Raw genomic sequence first — 13,646 nt, forward strand, 5'->3', positions numbered from 1 at the left:
CCAACGTTCAAAATACTGAAAACAACAAAGCAAAAAAAAAACCACACACCCCTCCCCCAACATAAAAACAACAAAAAAATGCACAGTATTCTATGTTTAAGCAGGGGGACTAGCCCTCCTGCACCCCCCTACTGAACCCCTCCCACACACACACACACACACACACTACTTATATATACCAACTTTGAGATTGCACTAACACAAAAACAGCAACACACCTACTTCTATGCACTTTACACTCCCATTACACTCAGACTTACAACCATGAACAATACACACATACTACACATGTAAAATAATCACCACTCTCAAAACCTATACACACACCCTCACCTTCCTACTGTAACCTACTCCTACAACTTCCCAAAACATTAAAAAATATATATTCCTACACAAAAACCTGAAATGCTACAAACTTACCTTTGAACATAACCGCACATCGACCGCCATCCTCAAATCCCAGAAACCACTACACCTTAAAGTGACAACACACTAAAAAACCAAACCACAGAATACCTACTGCACGTTCTGCAACCTCAGATTCAACAAAGTGCAGATTCTAATAACTGCAGTTTCATCATTCTGGTCTCCAGATACTGAAAACATATGTAGAGTAATTAAAAAAAAAAACAAACAAAAGCAAACAACTGCAAAACAATTTACAGATAGCCCATTCTCTAAGTGCAATAATGCCTTCCATGGTCTGCATTATTGTGTAAATAACACCCTTCCATGGATATAGAGGCCCTCCATCTAAAGTGTCGGGCCTCAGAACACCACTGAGCAGGCATTATTTACAAAATGACACATGCATTGTCTGTCATTATTGCTTGTTTATGTTACACCTCCTTATTTTATTCAGTTTGCATAATTACATTGCAGATGTGAGCAGCACCACAGCCTGATACCATTATATTGATTGCTCACAGGTTTCAAGTAATATTTCCCAATTTATTTTTGTTTGTGAATAAAGATTTAATCAAAATAAGAAATCAGTTTTACTAAAGATGGCACTGATTTATAGATTCATAGATTAGTACTAAGCTAACTGCCCTTGCAAGCTATTTTAAGCCTAGCCAATTATCCCTTGTGAGACTCAAACCCTACACGCAAACACCTTAACCATTAGGCCACCCTCCCAACCCGAATTATGTCCATTTATTGACTCTGTTTATTGTTTGTGTCTCCCCACTCTTTTTTTATTTTAAAAATGCATTGCTTTGTTTTTCTTTTTCTTTTCCACTTTTCTCCCATTTATGCTCATTTTCCCCAAGTCCAGAATCCCTAGGAGCAGCCCATTTATGTTTCTCCTATATCAGGGAACATTCACTCTCTGCCTGTCCAGAGACATATTCTAAGGGTCATGGCAGTAGCACAGGTTCTGTAGGGACACTGGCATGGTGCAGCCTGATAAGTTACACCAACCATGGCATTCATGATTTGGTTGAGGATGTGTTGGAAAATGTAATGGAAAGACATCTTTGACCAGGTAACAATGCTCTTCACTGGGTTCAAGACTCACTACCCCTTTATGCCAACCACAATGCCACCTCAGGTATCTATCTACTCAACATCAATGTCCTCCACTACAATATCTTCAGGCAGTGGAAGCATTTGAGGATCAGTGGACTGGATGCCCTCCTGAGACCAACTCCTCTTCACATCCCTGCTTCCTTATTCTCTCTCCTACACCCCCTAACCTATTTCTTACCCAAACTATCCTCATACATAAAAATGAAATTTGGAAAACTACAGGTGTCTTTCCTTTGATAAAAATATATTACCCTTCCTCTCCCACCTCCTCTTGATGTGTTCCTTCTGTGTTTCCCTTTTTTATGCCTCCCTGTATTTCAGTATTTCATAAATTCCCCTTTTCACTCTTTAAAAGAAAAAAATCAGGATTTCCACCAAAAGATACCCTTTAGAAAAAAGCTGGGAAACCCCTTTACATTTTTAAAAAACTTCATATGATTAGCTGACCTGTGTGCCATTTGCTCTAGGTCTTATAACATGCCTGGTCATAGCCATGTTTGCTCATAATACCTGAATGCTTAAAAAACTATATGAGCAGTTATGTTTTCACATAGTAATTCACAAATACTTAAGGTTTAACTATACCAGCTTTATGGATTTAAAGAAGGTGGGCATTTCTATACAGAAGCTTTTATATTCCCATTGTCATTGTAAATAACCTGAAAACCCCAAATTTGCATATAGGCACAGGGGCATTCTTTGTGAGTAACTACTACAAAGTGCAAACCTCCACACTATGAATACCTCCCTTTTTGTTGTGTCTTTCGGCTTTTCCCGGTTAGGGATTGCCACAGTGGAACTCTGGTCTGCTAATGATTGGCAGTAGATTTTTATGTGCCGAGTTGCCAGCTCTGACACACAACCTTCAACGAAGGTACACCTATTCATGCATGTTTCCACACAGAAGATGCTCCAGCTGAGAATCGAACAGGACAACATTTTACTGTGAGGCGACAACACTACCGCAGCACCACCATCTTAGTTACAAAAAAGGTTGCCAGTCATGGCAGTCATATTAAGGCACACAAAATGTTATGTTGAAAGTCTGTAGTATAACATAAAGAATTTTCAAGACAATTCTTCTGTTTGATATGAAAATACATATTGTATTGTTAGAGCAAATCCCCAGTGTGTGCACATTTCTTTCTCCTTTTGCAAGTTTAAGAACTGAATTTTAAAAGTTTAGTGCCCAGATTGACTTTTTTGTTTACAGTTCTTAAAGATTTAGTTACAGGATATTCACTACTTTCCAACAGGAGATACAGTTTCAGTCATCAGTAGGAGTCAATGGTGCGTGAAATTTCACTGTTTGCTAAGTGATTTCTTCACACTGCAGATTGTGCTTTTTTATTCACAACTGAACAGACTGAGTTTGCACCTTCACAAGCAGCTACTTCAAATTTAATGCAGTAAACTTTCTTCCTCAGTACACCACCATTTTTATAGCATAGGATATTTTTTCTAATGTGTGTGTGTGTGTGTGTGTGTGTGTGTGTGTGTGTGTGTATGTGTGTGTGTATGTGTGTGTGTGTGTGTGTGTATATATATATATATATATACACAGAGAGAGAGAGAGAGAGTATAAAGGAATAGTGTAAAATGATAAAATGATCCTTGGTTTATTTTTGCAAAATAGTTGTTTCAGAGCAATGTATAAAATATTGATGGGAATGTTATATAAATTGTTAAGTTTCTGCTGACTACATTGCTTAGCCTGCTGTTCAGCATGTACAGTGTAGTCAGTCACTATTTTTCCATGTACACAATTTTGACTTATTTTCTCAGGAACTACAGGGAAGCAAACAATCATCTCCAGTGGGTAAATTCTGAGGCAACTAAAGATAAATCTGCTGCTAAGCAAACAAAACTTGTATTTAGTGAACCAGTATAACTTTATTATTACAAAATAAAAGCTTTCACATTACATGCACTTTTTCAAGTAAAGGGAAATAGTGTATGCATGTGTGTGTGTAGAGGGTAACACTAAAGGATTCAACATTGTACCTGTTTTACTAATATCCACTAACCCAGGGATTTGTAATAATATGGTTTATATGAAACTTGGAGTTACAGTGGAAGGTCATGGGAAGACTAAAGTGATGATAACTTTATCTAGAGAGACAGAAGACCCCTGCTCTTGTGTTAGAGACCTTCTGTCATTGTAAATGGAGGTAAGGCCCCCACGGAGGAGACAAGATCCTAGGAAACCAAATTTGATGAGAGGAAGTTCTTATTGGAACAAAAGTGCTCAACAGAATTAATAAATATGTCTGCATTCCAAAACTGGATACTAATAAATGCATTTATATGTATATCTGCTTTTATATGTATATCTAAATATTTACCTCTATCCATTTATCGTTCTACCTACCTATCTGTCTATCTATCTATCTATCTATCTATCTATCTATCTATCTATCTATCTATCTATCTATCTATCTCTCTATCTATCTATCTATATATCGAGCTATCTCTCTCTCTGTATCCATATTTGTTCACAGGGTAAATCAACTGGTGTTTTCAGCCATGACCTGAGCTTAAAGGCCAAAAGCTACATTAGGTTCTTACTAATCAACATTATCATGTACAGAATGAGTGAATGGTAAAATTCAGTACATAATAACACATTAAATGCAGATAGGGTAAAATTAGAAAAATAGAATCAGAGTGCATTGATAAAAGTATTAAAACAAAACATACAGACACAATTCTTGAGAGGATGACTATGACTTGTGGAGCCCAAAATTGTGATGACATTTTAAGAAACTGTCAAGGAAAGTGAGGAGCCCTGAATAGCATGGGCTTCAAGTCAAGGGAATAAAGGAATCCTTTAGAGCACTGGAGTAGGTTAACTTGCCTCAGAGAAAAATGAATCTTAGGAGGAGGCAAAGTCTTCTGCCTCTTGCAACACAAAAAGAATTAAGGGGATCCAAGTTTGCCTCATAAGTGATTATTAGACTGACTTCCCTAGTAGGCCTTTTGAAACCTAGCCATGTTTCCCAAAGGTTAGACTCAAACCCTGCACGTTGGTTCTGTAAGGTAAACACCTTAACCATCATGCCAACTCCAACCCCTTCCTGGGTTTCAAGTCACTAGCTTAACTCATTCAAGCCTAAAAGCTCTTTTTTGTATATTTCCAGTTCACACCGATGGCTCCTTATAGTGTCCAGATATTTTTTTAGTCTGGATTATTAAACTTAGCAATTTACCAATGAATAATAGATAGTGTTAAAAAGTGTGAGGAGTTATCAACAAAATGACATTAAGATTATTTGTCTAGGATGTGCTGCAGCAGAAAATTAATCATTATTTGTCACTTATTATACATATTTTCATATCTGTGTTCATATTTTCATGACTGAGATCCCTACATGTTATTAAGGGGTATGATGTGATACACCATGGTAGGAGACAGAAAACTCCATTGTCAATGTCCATTTATATCGCACCATACCTGAGTTATTGCTAGTTGTCTGTTAGCAATTATTAAAATAAACAGTATTCCCATATGTACTTAACACTTCAAAAACAAGTGAATTAAAACTGTTGTATGACATCAAGTGAAACTTTGGATGTTATTGAAGAAGTCTGGCAAAAAATATAAGTTGGGGTTAGTGTGAATTACAATATATTATAGTATTTATGGAAAGACTATGAATATACTATTATCTCTGGAAAGAACACTTCTTACTGATAACATTGTTATTTATGCAGTTTTAATGGCTTTTATTCATGACAAAGTATTTATATTTACTTTACACTTTTTTAAGTTTATTTTTCAGAAAAAAGTCAAGAATGCTAGATGTGTGTATAGGGTGCTGGAGGTGTGCTATTCTGCACTACATAGCATTAGTGAGTTAAAATTCAAGAGGTCTGGACTCAAGGGAAGAAAGATGTGCTGAGCCTTGCAAAGGACATCATATCCAGGATAGTGATCGAAGAATCCCCTGTTGAGTTATCACCAGATTACCCAGACTTATTTACAAAATACAAAGATACAAAATTAACTTGTGTATAAAGTAGAAAAAAAAAAGACTGGGAAAGAGGAGATTGTACAACAGTTACTGGTACCCAAGCCATTTAGAGAAAGAGGCATTAAAGTGGCTCACGGCCATATGCTGGGGGGTATTTGGGTTTAGATAAGACTAAATATTGGGTCATGATCAGGATCAGTTGGCCAGATATCTTAATGGAGATCGAGTATTACTGTGCTAGTTGTGATACATTCCAAAGGACAGCCCCAAATACAAGATTCAGGAATCCATTCATTCTCATACTGGTAAATGAAGTGCCATTTGAATGTATAGCAATCCATATTGTGTAGTTGATAGCTTGATCTAGCAATAAACATCAGTATATATTAATAGACTTGGATTATCCTGCTAAACTTCCAGAGGTTATTTCTCTTAGGAAAAAAAAAACAATTACAGAGTAATTTCAGAAGATCTGTCATTGGTGTTCTCCTATGTAGGGATACTGAAGGAGATCCTATTGGACCAGGGCACACCTTCTATATCTAAAAATCATGGATCTTTGTCAAAACTTTAGGTAAAGCAACTAGGAACCTCAATCATCCTTTGACAGATGGTATAGTAGAATAGTTTATCATACACCATAAAAATCTTATGTTATGACAATTTATTGAGAAATGCAGGGAAAATTGGGAATAATTGTTGCCCTGTTTAATTTTTCTCCATCTGATAGGTACCCTAAGCCTTTGCAGATTTTAATCCCTTTACACTGTTATATGTTAAATGTATACATCTTACACTTGCTTGTTATTTGAACTGTGGAGCTTTTCTCCCTGGGCCTCCACTGAAAATGGACATGTATCCAGTCGGACTTTCCCGGTCAACAAATGTAAAATAAATAAATAAAAATAAATATGGTATGCACCCTAGAGGCCTGTGAAAAGAGATGTGGATGGATTAGGAGGAGAAAACCCCTTTTAAAAATGCCATGGACATTTTCCTTCTTTAAAGGAGAAAATGAAACTAATAATGCCTGTTGTGGGAAATACATGTCTAGGACACATGTTAACCAGCAAGACATTTATAAAAGAAATTCCCAGCATAGGGAATTCCAAGTGCAGACCGAGTTATGGTATTAGCCTTTACAACCAAAAACTATTTCCTGTCAAGTGACAGTGACTCTATGATGTAATCAAATGAATGCATGAGGAAAATGTTAAAGGTCGAGAGACACCGGGAAGAGATATATTAAACAAACGTGCCACATAAATGAAATAATGAGATGCAATTACATGTGATAAGGGCAGTTTCTTGGATTATAGACTGTGAGCAAGAAAAGAAGATGCTGTACAGATTAAAAAGTGGTGGTGGATGATACCCTTTCAACAAGACCTTCTTCTAAGAAACAAAGATATTTACTAAGAATTATCAGGAATGAAAACTTTTTTAAATACCACATAAAACAATTCCCAAATAAAACAGTCACATAAAACCCTATAGAATACTTGAGGCTCAGAAACAAGCAGTAAAAGAGGATATAGAGAAAAATGTTAAAATTAGGAGTAATTGAATAGCTGACTAATGGATAAAATAGGCCTATTATATTGGTGCAAACACAAGATGGCATTGTCCAATTCTGTATTGGCTTTAGAAAACTCAACAGCATCTCCAAATTGACAGCTACTTTATGTTTAAGGTAGATGAACTGTTTGGATGAATAGAAAGGGCATTGTTTCTTACTTCTCTGGATTTGATAAAGAGATACTGGCAGATTCCCTTAGCTGATGAGGTAAAGGAAAATATTGCATTTTCTAGAACAGTCAGTCTACCCCAGTATACCACCCCCAGTCACCACAATTCTCCAGCCTCATTCCAAAGGCTGATGGACTGTGTGATGAAATCCCCTCAGTTCTGCACCATGGCTTATTTGGATGATGTGGTAATCTACCCAGAAGTCCGTATTATCCCCATCCCAAAGTTCAAAGTTCAAGCAGTCTTGGATTCATTAAGGAAGGCCAGGCTTATCAGCTCTCTGAAATGTAAAGTTGTAATTACCAAGGTAAGATAGCTTGGATTCACAGTTTGGGAAGGGTTAATTAAGCCCCCAGAAATCAGGTAGACACTCTAGAGGAATGGGCATTTTCCTGAGCATAAAGGCAAATAAGGGCTTCTGGAAGTTTTTCAGGCTACAACAGAACATTCAGTTTCCAGCTTTCTTCCACAGCCTGCTGCCTGATGAAGATCACCATGGAAAGGTGAATACCAGAGGTTGGGAAAGCATTTCAGAGGCTATAATGGTGTATTTGTGTAAATTTTTCAAATTGGTTTCTAATACCACAGATGTCTCACATGGTTGGTTAGGGGCAATGCTCACCAAAAAGCTAAGAATATCTAGTCTATCTGAGCAGGAAGTTGATCAAAGCTGAAAGCAGATATTCCACAACTGATAGGTAATGCTGGGTAATGAAGTGGGCCTTAAGGTCACTATGGCACTATCTATTGGTCAGAGAGTTACAATGGCTTCACCAGCAGAAGTAAGGCAATATTTAGCTCTATCAGTGGGTCTACATCAACCATTCTATTTCTAGACTCAGCACCATCCTGGTGGTCACCAGCATAATGTGGACAGCCTGTCTAGCTTGAAGCTAGTGGTGGATCATAGCATCATCCACTGAAAAACTGGCTAACAGACAAAAAAGATAGGCATAGATAGAAATATGTAAGATGCCAGTGCATAATTAGAGTTAAACAGCAAAAATACAAATCTCTGAACAGCCACTTCAGCAATTTTTTTCCCAGGGGAAAAAATCACTTGGCCAAACAAAAACAAAACAGACTTTCAAAAACTACAAAGTGGGGGGCTTCACCCCCACAACTGCCCTAACTAAATATACCAACTCCGAGGTCGCACTACAGTGGAGAAAAGGGCAAATTCCCGATGACGGCCAAGTGTTTTTTTTCCCCTGGGAACAAGTTTGCTTAAGTGGCCGTTCAGAGATTTGTGGTTTTGCTGTTTATTGATCAGCGAAGACATGTTCGATAATCATGTTTTTCGATAACGTAATATATATGTATATGTATATATATATATATATATATATATATATATATATATATATATATATATGTGCAAGAATGCATAGAAGTGAAGAGTAATGACTAGTCCCTTTAAAGCAAGAAGCCTGTAGCCATGTCATGCAAATCAGTTATACATCTGTTAATAAGAACAGGTAAACTGCAGTATGCCAAAAGTAGTTGTTCAGGAGTTCAGAGTAGTCTGGAGTATTTTATAAAAAGTGAAACATACCAAGGCTGGAGCAGTTGATTCTGAAATGGGAGTTCTGGTTATAGTCTTACAATGCCAGTTGAAGTCCTGGTAGCTGAGAACCAGAGTTATTTAACTGGAGAATGATAAAAAAATAAATACACAGAAATGTTGGATTGCTAAGCCATAAACGTACTGATAAGAGATTTTAGACAGATTCCAAAAGGAAATTGTGCCCAGGGCAGCACACTCAGTGAGCTTAGGCCAAATGTGATTTTAAGAACAACCTAAATGCAGGTGTATATAATATGGTATAGCCTAATTACAGATTCTGTGCAATTACAGACAATCGCAGAACATAACGTGTCCAATGACAATAAAAAGAGATGAAGAAGTATATATGGAATATACCATCATATTCCTGTTACATTCAGTGGAGGCCATATTTGTTTAAAAATATACAAATATCCCATGATATTGACATATTTCACTGTGGAAAAGCTGCAATTATAAATTATGCAGTAAATGCTTTGGAGAAGGCTGGGGTTATAGAGGTGATGTCAGAGGATGATCTGCAAATGCATCCTAACATCCGCAGCCAAACAGCACAACAGTACGCCAAAGTAAAGTTCAACTTGCTATCTGGTCAAGAAATAATAGGTAGATAAAGACTAGATAGAGGTCTATGTGCACCCCACTCACCTTGAGGGGTAACCCTATCAAAGCAGAAACAAAATATGTGTCTGAGCACTGATATACTAGTTTCTGGTACCTGGATGATAGCATAGGGGTGTCCCAGACAGCTGCTCTTTGCATACTAGGAAATTTCCTGACAGTCATTTGCAGCAAGGTAGATGAGACTATTCACTTCCCATTGACATCATGTGAGCAAAGGGCTGCCATAGAAGGATTCTGTGCTATACCTAATTTCCCCATGTCCCTGGTGGAATTGATTGCTCCTACATATCACTTCAAACCCTTTCTGTAGATGATGCAGCACTGTACTTCAAAAGAAAGTGATGGCCATCAATCAGTTGTCAGGAAGTGTGCTCATGCCTTCATCATTATCCTGATGGCAAAACACACATGGTAGTGTGCAGGATGCAGTCATAAGGAGGGAGAGTCTCCTAAGGGCATTGTTTCAAGAGGGTGAGCTTGCTGAGGGGCTATTACTTGGTAAATATACTTGAATATGACAAAGGTGTTCTGTGTTTCCACACTGTGCATGATCAAGCCTAATTATCAACAGGTGACTTTGGTTATCCTCTAGAGCCCTGGCTTACAACATCATTCATTCTTGTTGAAATCACATGCAGCAGATCACACACGATGGCATGGAACACCACTGACTGAGTATTTGGTGTGCTGAAATCATGCTTCAGATGTCTGGACACATTTAGTGGCGCACTGCAGTACACAACTGAAAAGGTAGCACTAATGGTCACCATGTGTACCATGCTGCAGAATGTGTCTATATTAAAACATAGAGGCCTGCCAGCCCTGGGTGTGTTGATCTACCCAAAGAACTGCAGACATCCAAAGAGGAGCTATCATGTGCTTCGCAAGATGACCAGGAGGACACAACATAAAGAACATCTAAGTGTGGTTGATGAAGGCAACAGCCATATATGCTGGCTCAGGCAAAATTTTATTTATTTATTTTATTTTTATTTTATTTTATTTTACATTTGTTGACCGGGCTAGTCTAACTGGATACATGTCCATTTTCAGTAGAGGCCCGGGGAGAAAAGCTCCAGACAAACATTATAAACATTAAAGATTAATAGTGGAATTACATTAACAATTATAAACAGTAGTAATTGTAACAGAAAAACATTGAAACCAAATAAGAATAGAGGGAAAAAAATAAATTGAAATAAAATTATTTTTTTTTTTTTTTTTTTTTTTTTTTTGAGGATGAACTACTCTTAGTAAGTGTGGCATAATGAAAATTGTTTAAGGGTAGTTTGTTAAAAAAAAGGTATAATATACTTGTAAACATTGTAATTATATGCAAACCTTTGTATACAGGAGAATTATAGGAAGGTTGAAGAGGAAGTAGGTTGAAGAAAGGAAAAGTCAGAGAGCAATAAATAAAGGAGATCAGTAATATACATAAGCGGGGTAAAAGGGTGAAAGTGGACCCTAGGGAGTAGGAAGATAGAAGTGAAAGAGGAAGCAATTAGTCAGGGTTTGTGCAGGGGCACAACCAGTGTGATTTTAGGTGAAGTTTGAGTCTTAGTTTAAAGAGAGAAAGGGATGGTATTAGAGTTAGGTCTGTTGGTAGAAGGTTCCAGCATTTGCCAACAGTGTTTGAGAAAATGCTATCACCTGACAAGTTATTAGACTTTGTAGTACAAACAAGTAATCTAGTAGAGGAGCGTAGTGAAGTTAGATTTGTATATGGGGTGATAAGGTTAGTAAGAATAGGAGTATTTTTAGGTTGATAAAAGATTTTGTGAGCAATGATGAGTTGGGAAAATGTTAGTAAGCTAGGTAATTCAAGCCAGTTGAGCTGCTTAAGATTAAGACAATGGTGTGTCTTGTATGGATTGCTGGTAGCAAACCTGGCGATATTGTTATAGGCATGAGAAATCTTTTGATAACATTTGGTTCAGAACGTTGAGTCATGACACACTAGATGCATATTTGTACAAAGATCAACATGTGACTCATGTCTACTGGTGAGGGCATACTAATACCACAAGTGACAAGCATTGTAATTCTTCTGTTACCTGAACATGGAGAATATTAGACATACAAAAAAATTATTTAAATTTTCTCTTACATCAGCATTTACCTACCATGTGGTAACAAATAGAAAAAAATGCATGAAGATGCCTGTAGAGAGGTACACAACTGTTAAAGATGGAGGACTGTAGTACATGATCAGTAACTACTGAATAAATACTTGTATGTGTATGTCATGCATGTGGCCAATGGCATCATTATACATGCATTGTTGTTTGTGTGTGCGCGTGCATGTGTGTAGAAAACAGATTGACTCTTCAGGGTAGGTAGGGGTGGAAGTAGAAGATCACAACAAGATAATAAGGGTGCAGGACTGAATTGTAATTCACATGACACCTCACCAGCATGGTTTGGCTAATGTATTGCCATACTCCAGGTTGTAAAGTGTCTTAAGGCAACATCTGAAATATGCAGATATCATGCAAAACATGCACCATGCAGGGTACAGGCATTTCAAGGGATGTACATGGCATCTCATTCAGGAATTTCATGGCCTCTAAAGGTTGTGTTAAACTGTCACCGGAACACCTGAATGACATTTGATGTTACACTTCCACATATAATTGCACTGTTGAAAAAGAATGCAGAGTAAACCTGTGAGGAAAAAAACACAAGCGGGGTACTAAACATGTTTGGAAATGTAAGGAAGCACATATGAATCAAGTATGCATGTTGCGTCTTATACATACATCTCAACCTCTTAGTGCAAGAAATCTGGACAAAGCCTAAAAAAATGGTGTTGGGGGGCAAAGGCCCAAAAATAGGGACAGATTTTAAATATTGCTCTTACAGACTTAGAAAGTTGATAAAATAACAGGATTTGTGTTAACATTTAACATACATTTTCTGAAGGATTTGAAGTCTGAAACTCAAATGTATGTCATTATTTGGTGACCTCAGTCCTCAGATCATCCCAGTGATTTGCCAGAAAATGACAAATTTTATGAGGAACACACCAAAAATATGAGGCAAAAATGTGGACATTCTGCAAAAATCTGGACACTTTATATTGACCTCTTGGTTGCATGACCATATGCTGTTTGACAGTAGAATGCATGTTTAATATTGATGTGCAGTTTATTTAGTGGTGGTACCTACAGAGAAAACATGCCATGGTAAATACTGATATGTTTTTCCATGTGTATCTGCTGACAAACAACAGCAACATGTTCAGTAGTGATTACTTACATAATGATAATGACAGCATGACTGCATGCGTTGTGTAGATATATGCAATTATAGAAGAGTATTAAACATTCTAGTCATAAAATCATGTATATTCAAATATGTTATGTGCCTTACATTACCATGGCAAGTTACCATGAGATGTCAAACCTGTGAATAAATGCATGTGCCATTTAAATACGGTGACATGCTTTGAGTAAATTACTGAAAAAGTAGTATTATTGTGGCATCAAGCATGACAAAGATCACAAACATGCCCAGTGCATTATGGTCAGTACAGCAGTCATCCTTGTCACAGGTGGATAGTAACACAACAACACACACTCACACACTGCGATACCTGCTATGGTAACACTACTGTAGATGAGGGCACCTCTGATGACAGCTTACGCCAAGGTTTTGATTGCCCCTGTCATGTGAAGAAATGTCAACCTCCTTGTGTTGCGCTACTGATCTTGTGGTGGTGTCCTATGTGAGGTGGGATACAGTAGGGATCTGTGCACTGCTGCAAGGCATTCTATTTGATGCACCAGTTAGGTCTGAACATGGAGATCCACAAGAGGTCTGTGTGCTAACTGCAACACAGCCACTATGACTGACCGAATGTCATGGGTACGGCATGTAGGAAGAGGTCTTCCTCTACCACATGATGGCATACTCACACTGTGGGTTAGAGCAAATATGGCCCAAGTACTACTGCAACACTGCTCAAGCACATCTGAGACCAAGTTCTTTACAACGCATGTGATTGATGCCATACTGTCCAATGTTCAGATATTGGTGCCATGATCTCAGCATGCCTGCAATCCTGACTTTCATGTAACACATTCATGCATTGTGCCATATAGTCAGCTGCATGAATAAGTGGACATAATTTTGTTGCATGATGGTGCTGTGACCTATCATGTGGCTGTAACTGCAGGAATACACCTTCTGATGCA

The sequence above is a fragment of the Protopterus annectens genome, chromosome 2.part1 (assembly GCF_019279795.1).
Source record: "Protopterus annectens isolate FY-2018-M chromosome 2.part1, PAN1.0, whole genome shotgun sequence".
In the NCBI taxonomy this organism is placed as follows: domain Eukaryota; kingdom Metazoa; phylum Chordata; order Ceratodontiformes; family Protopteridae; genus Protopterus; species Protopterus annectens.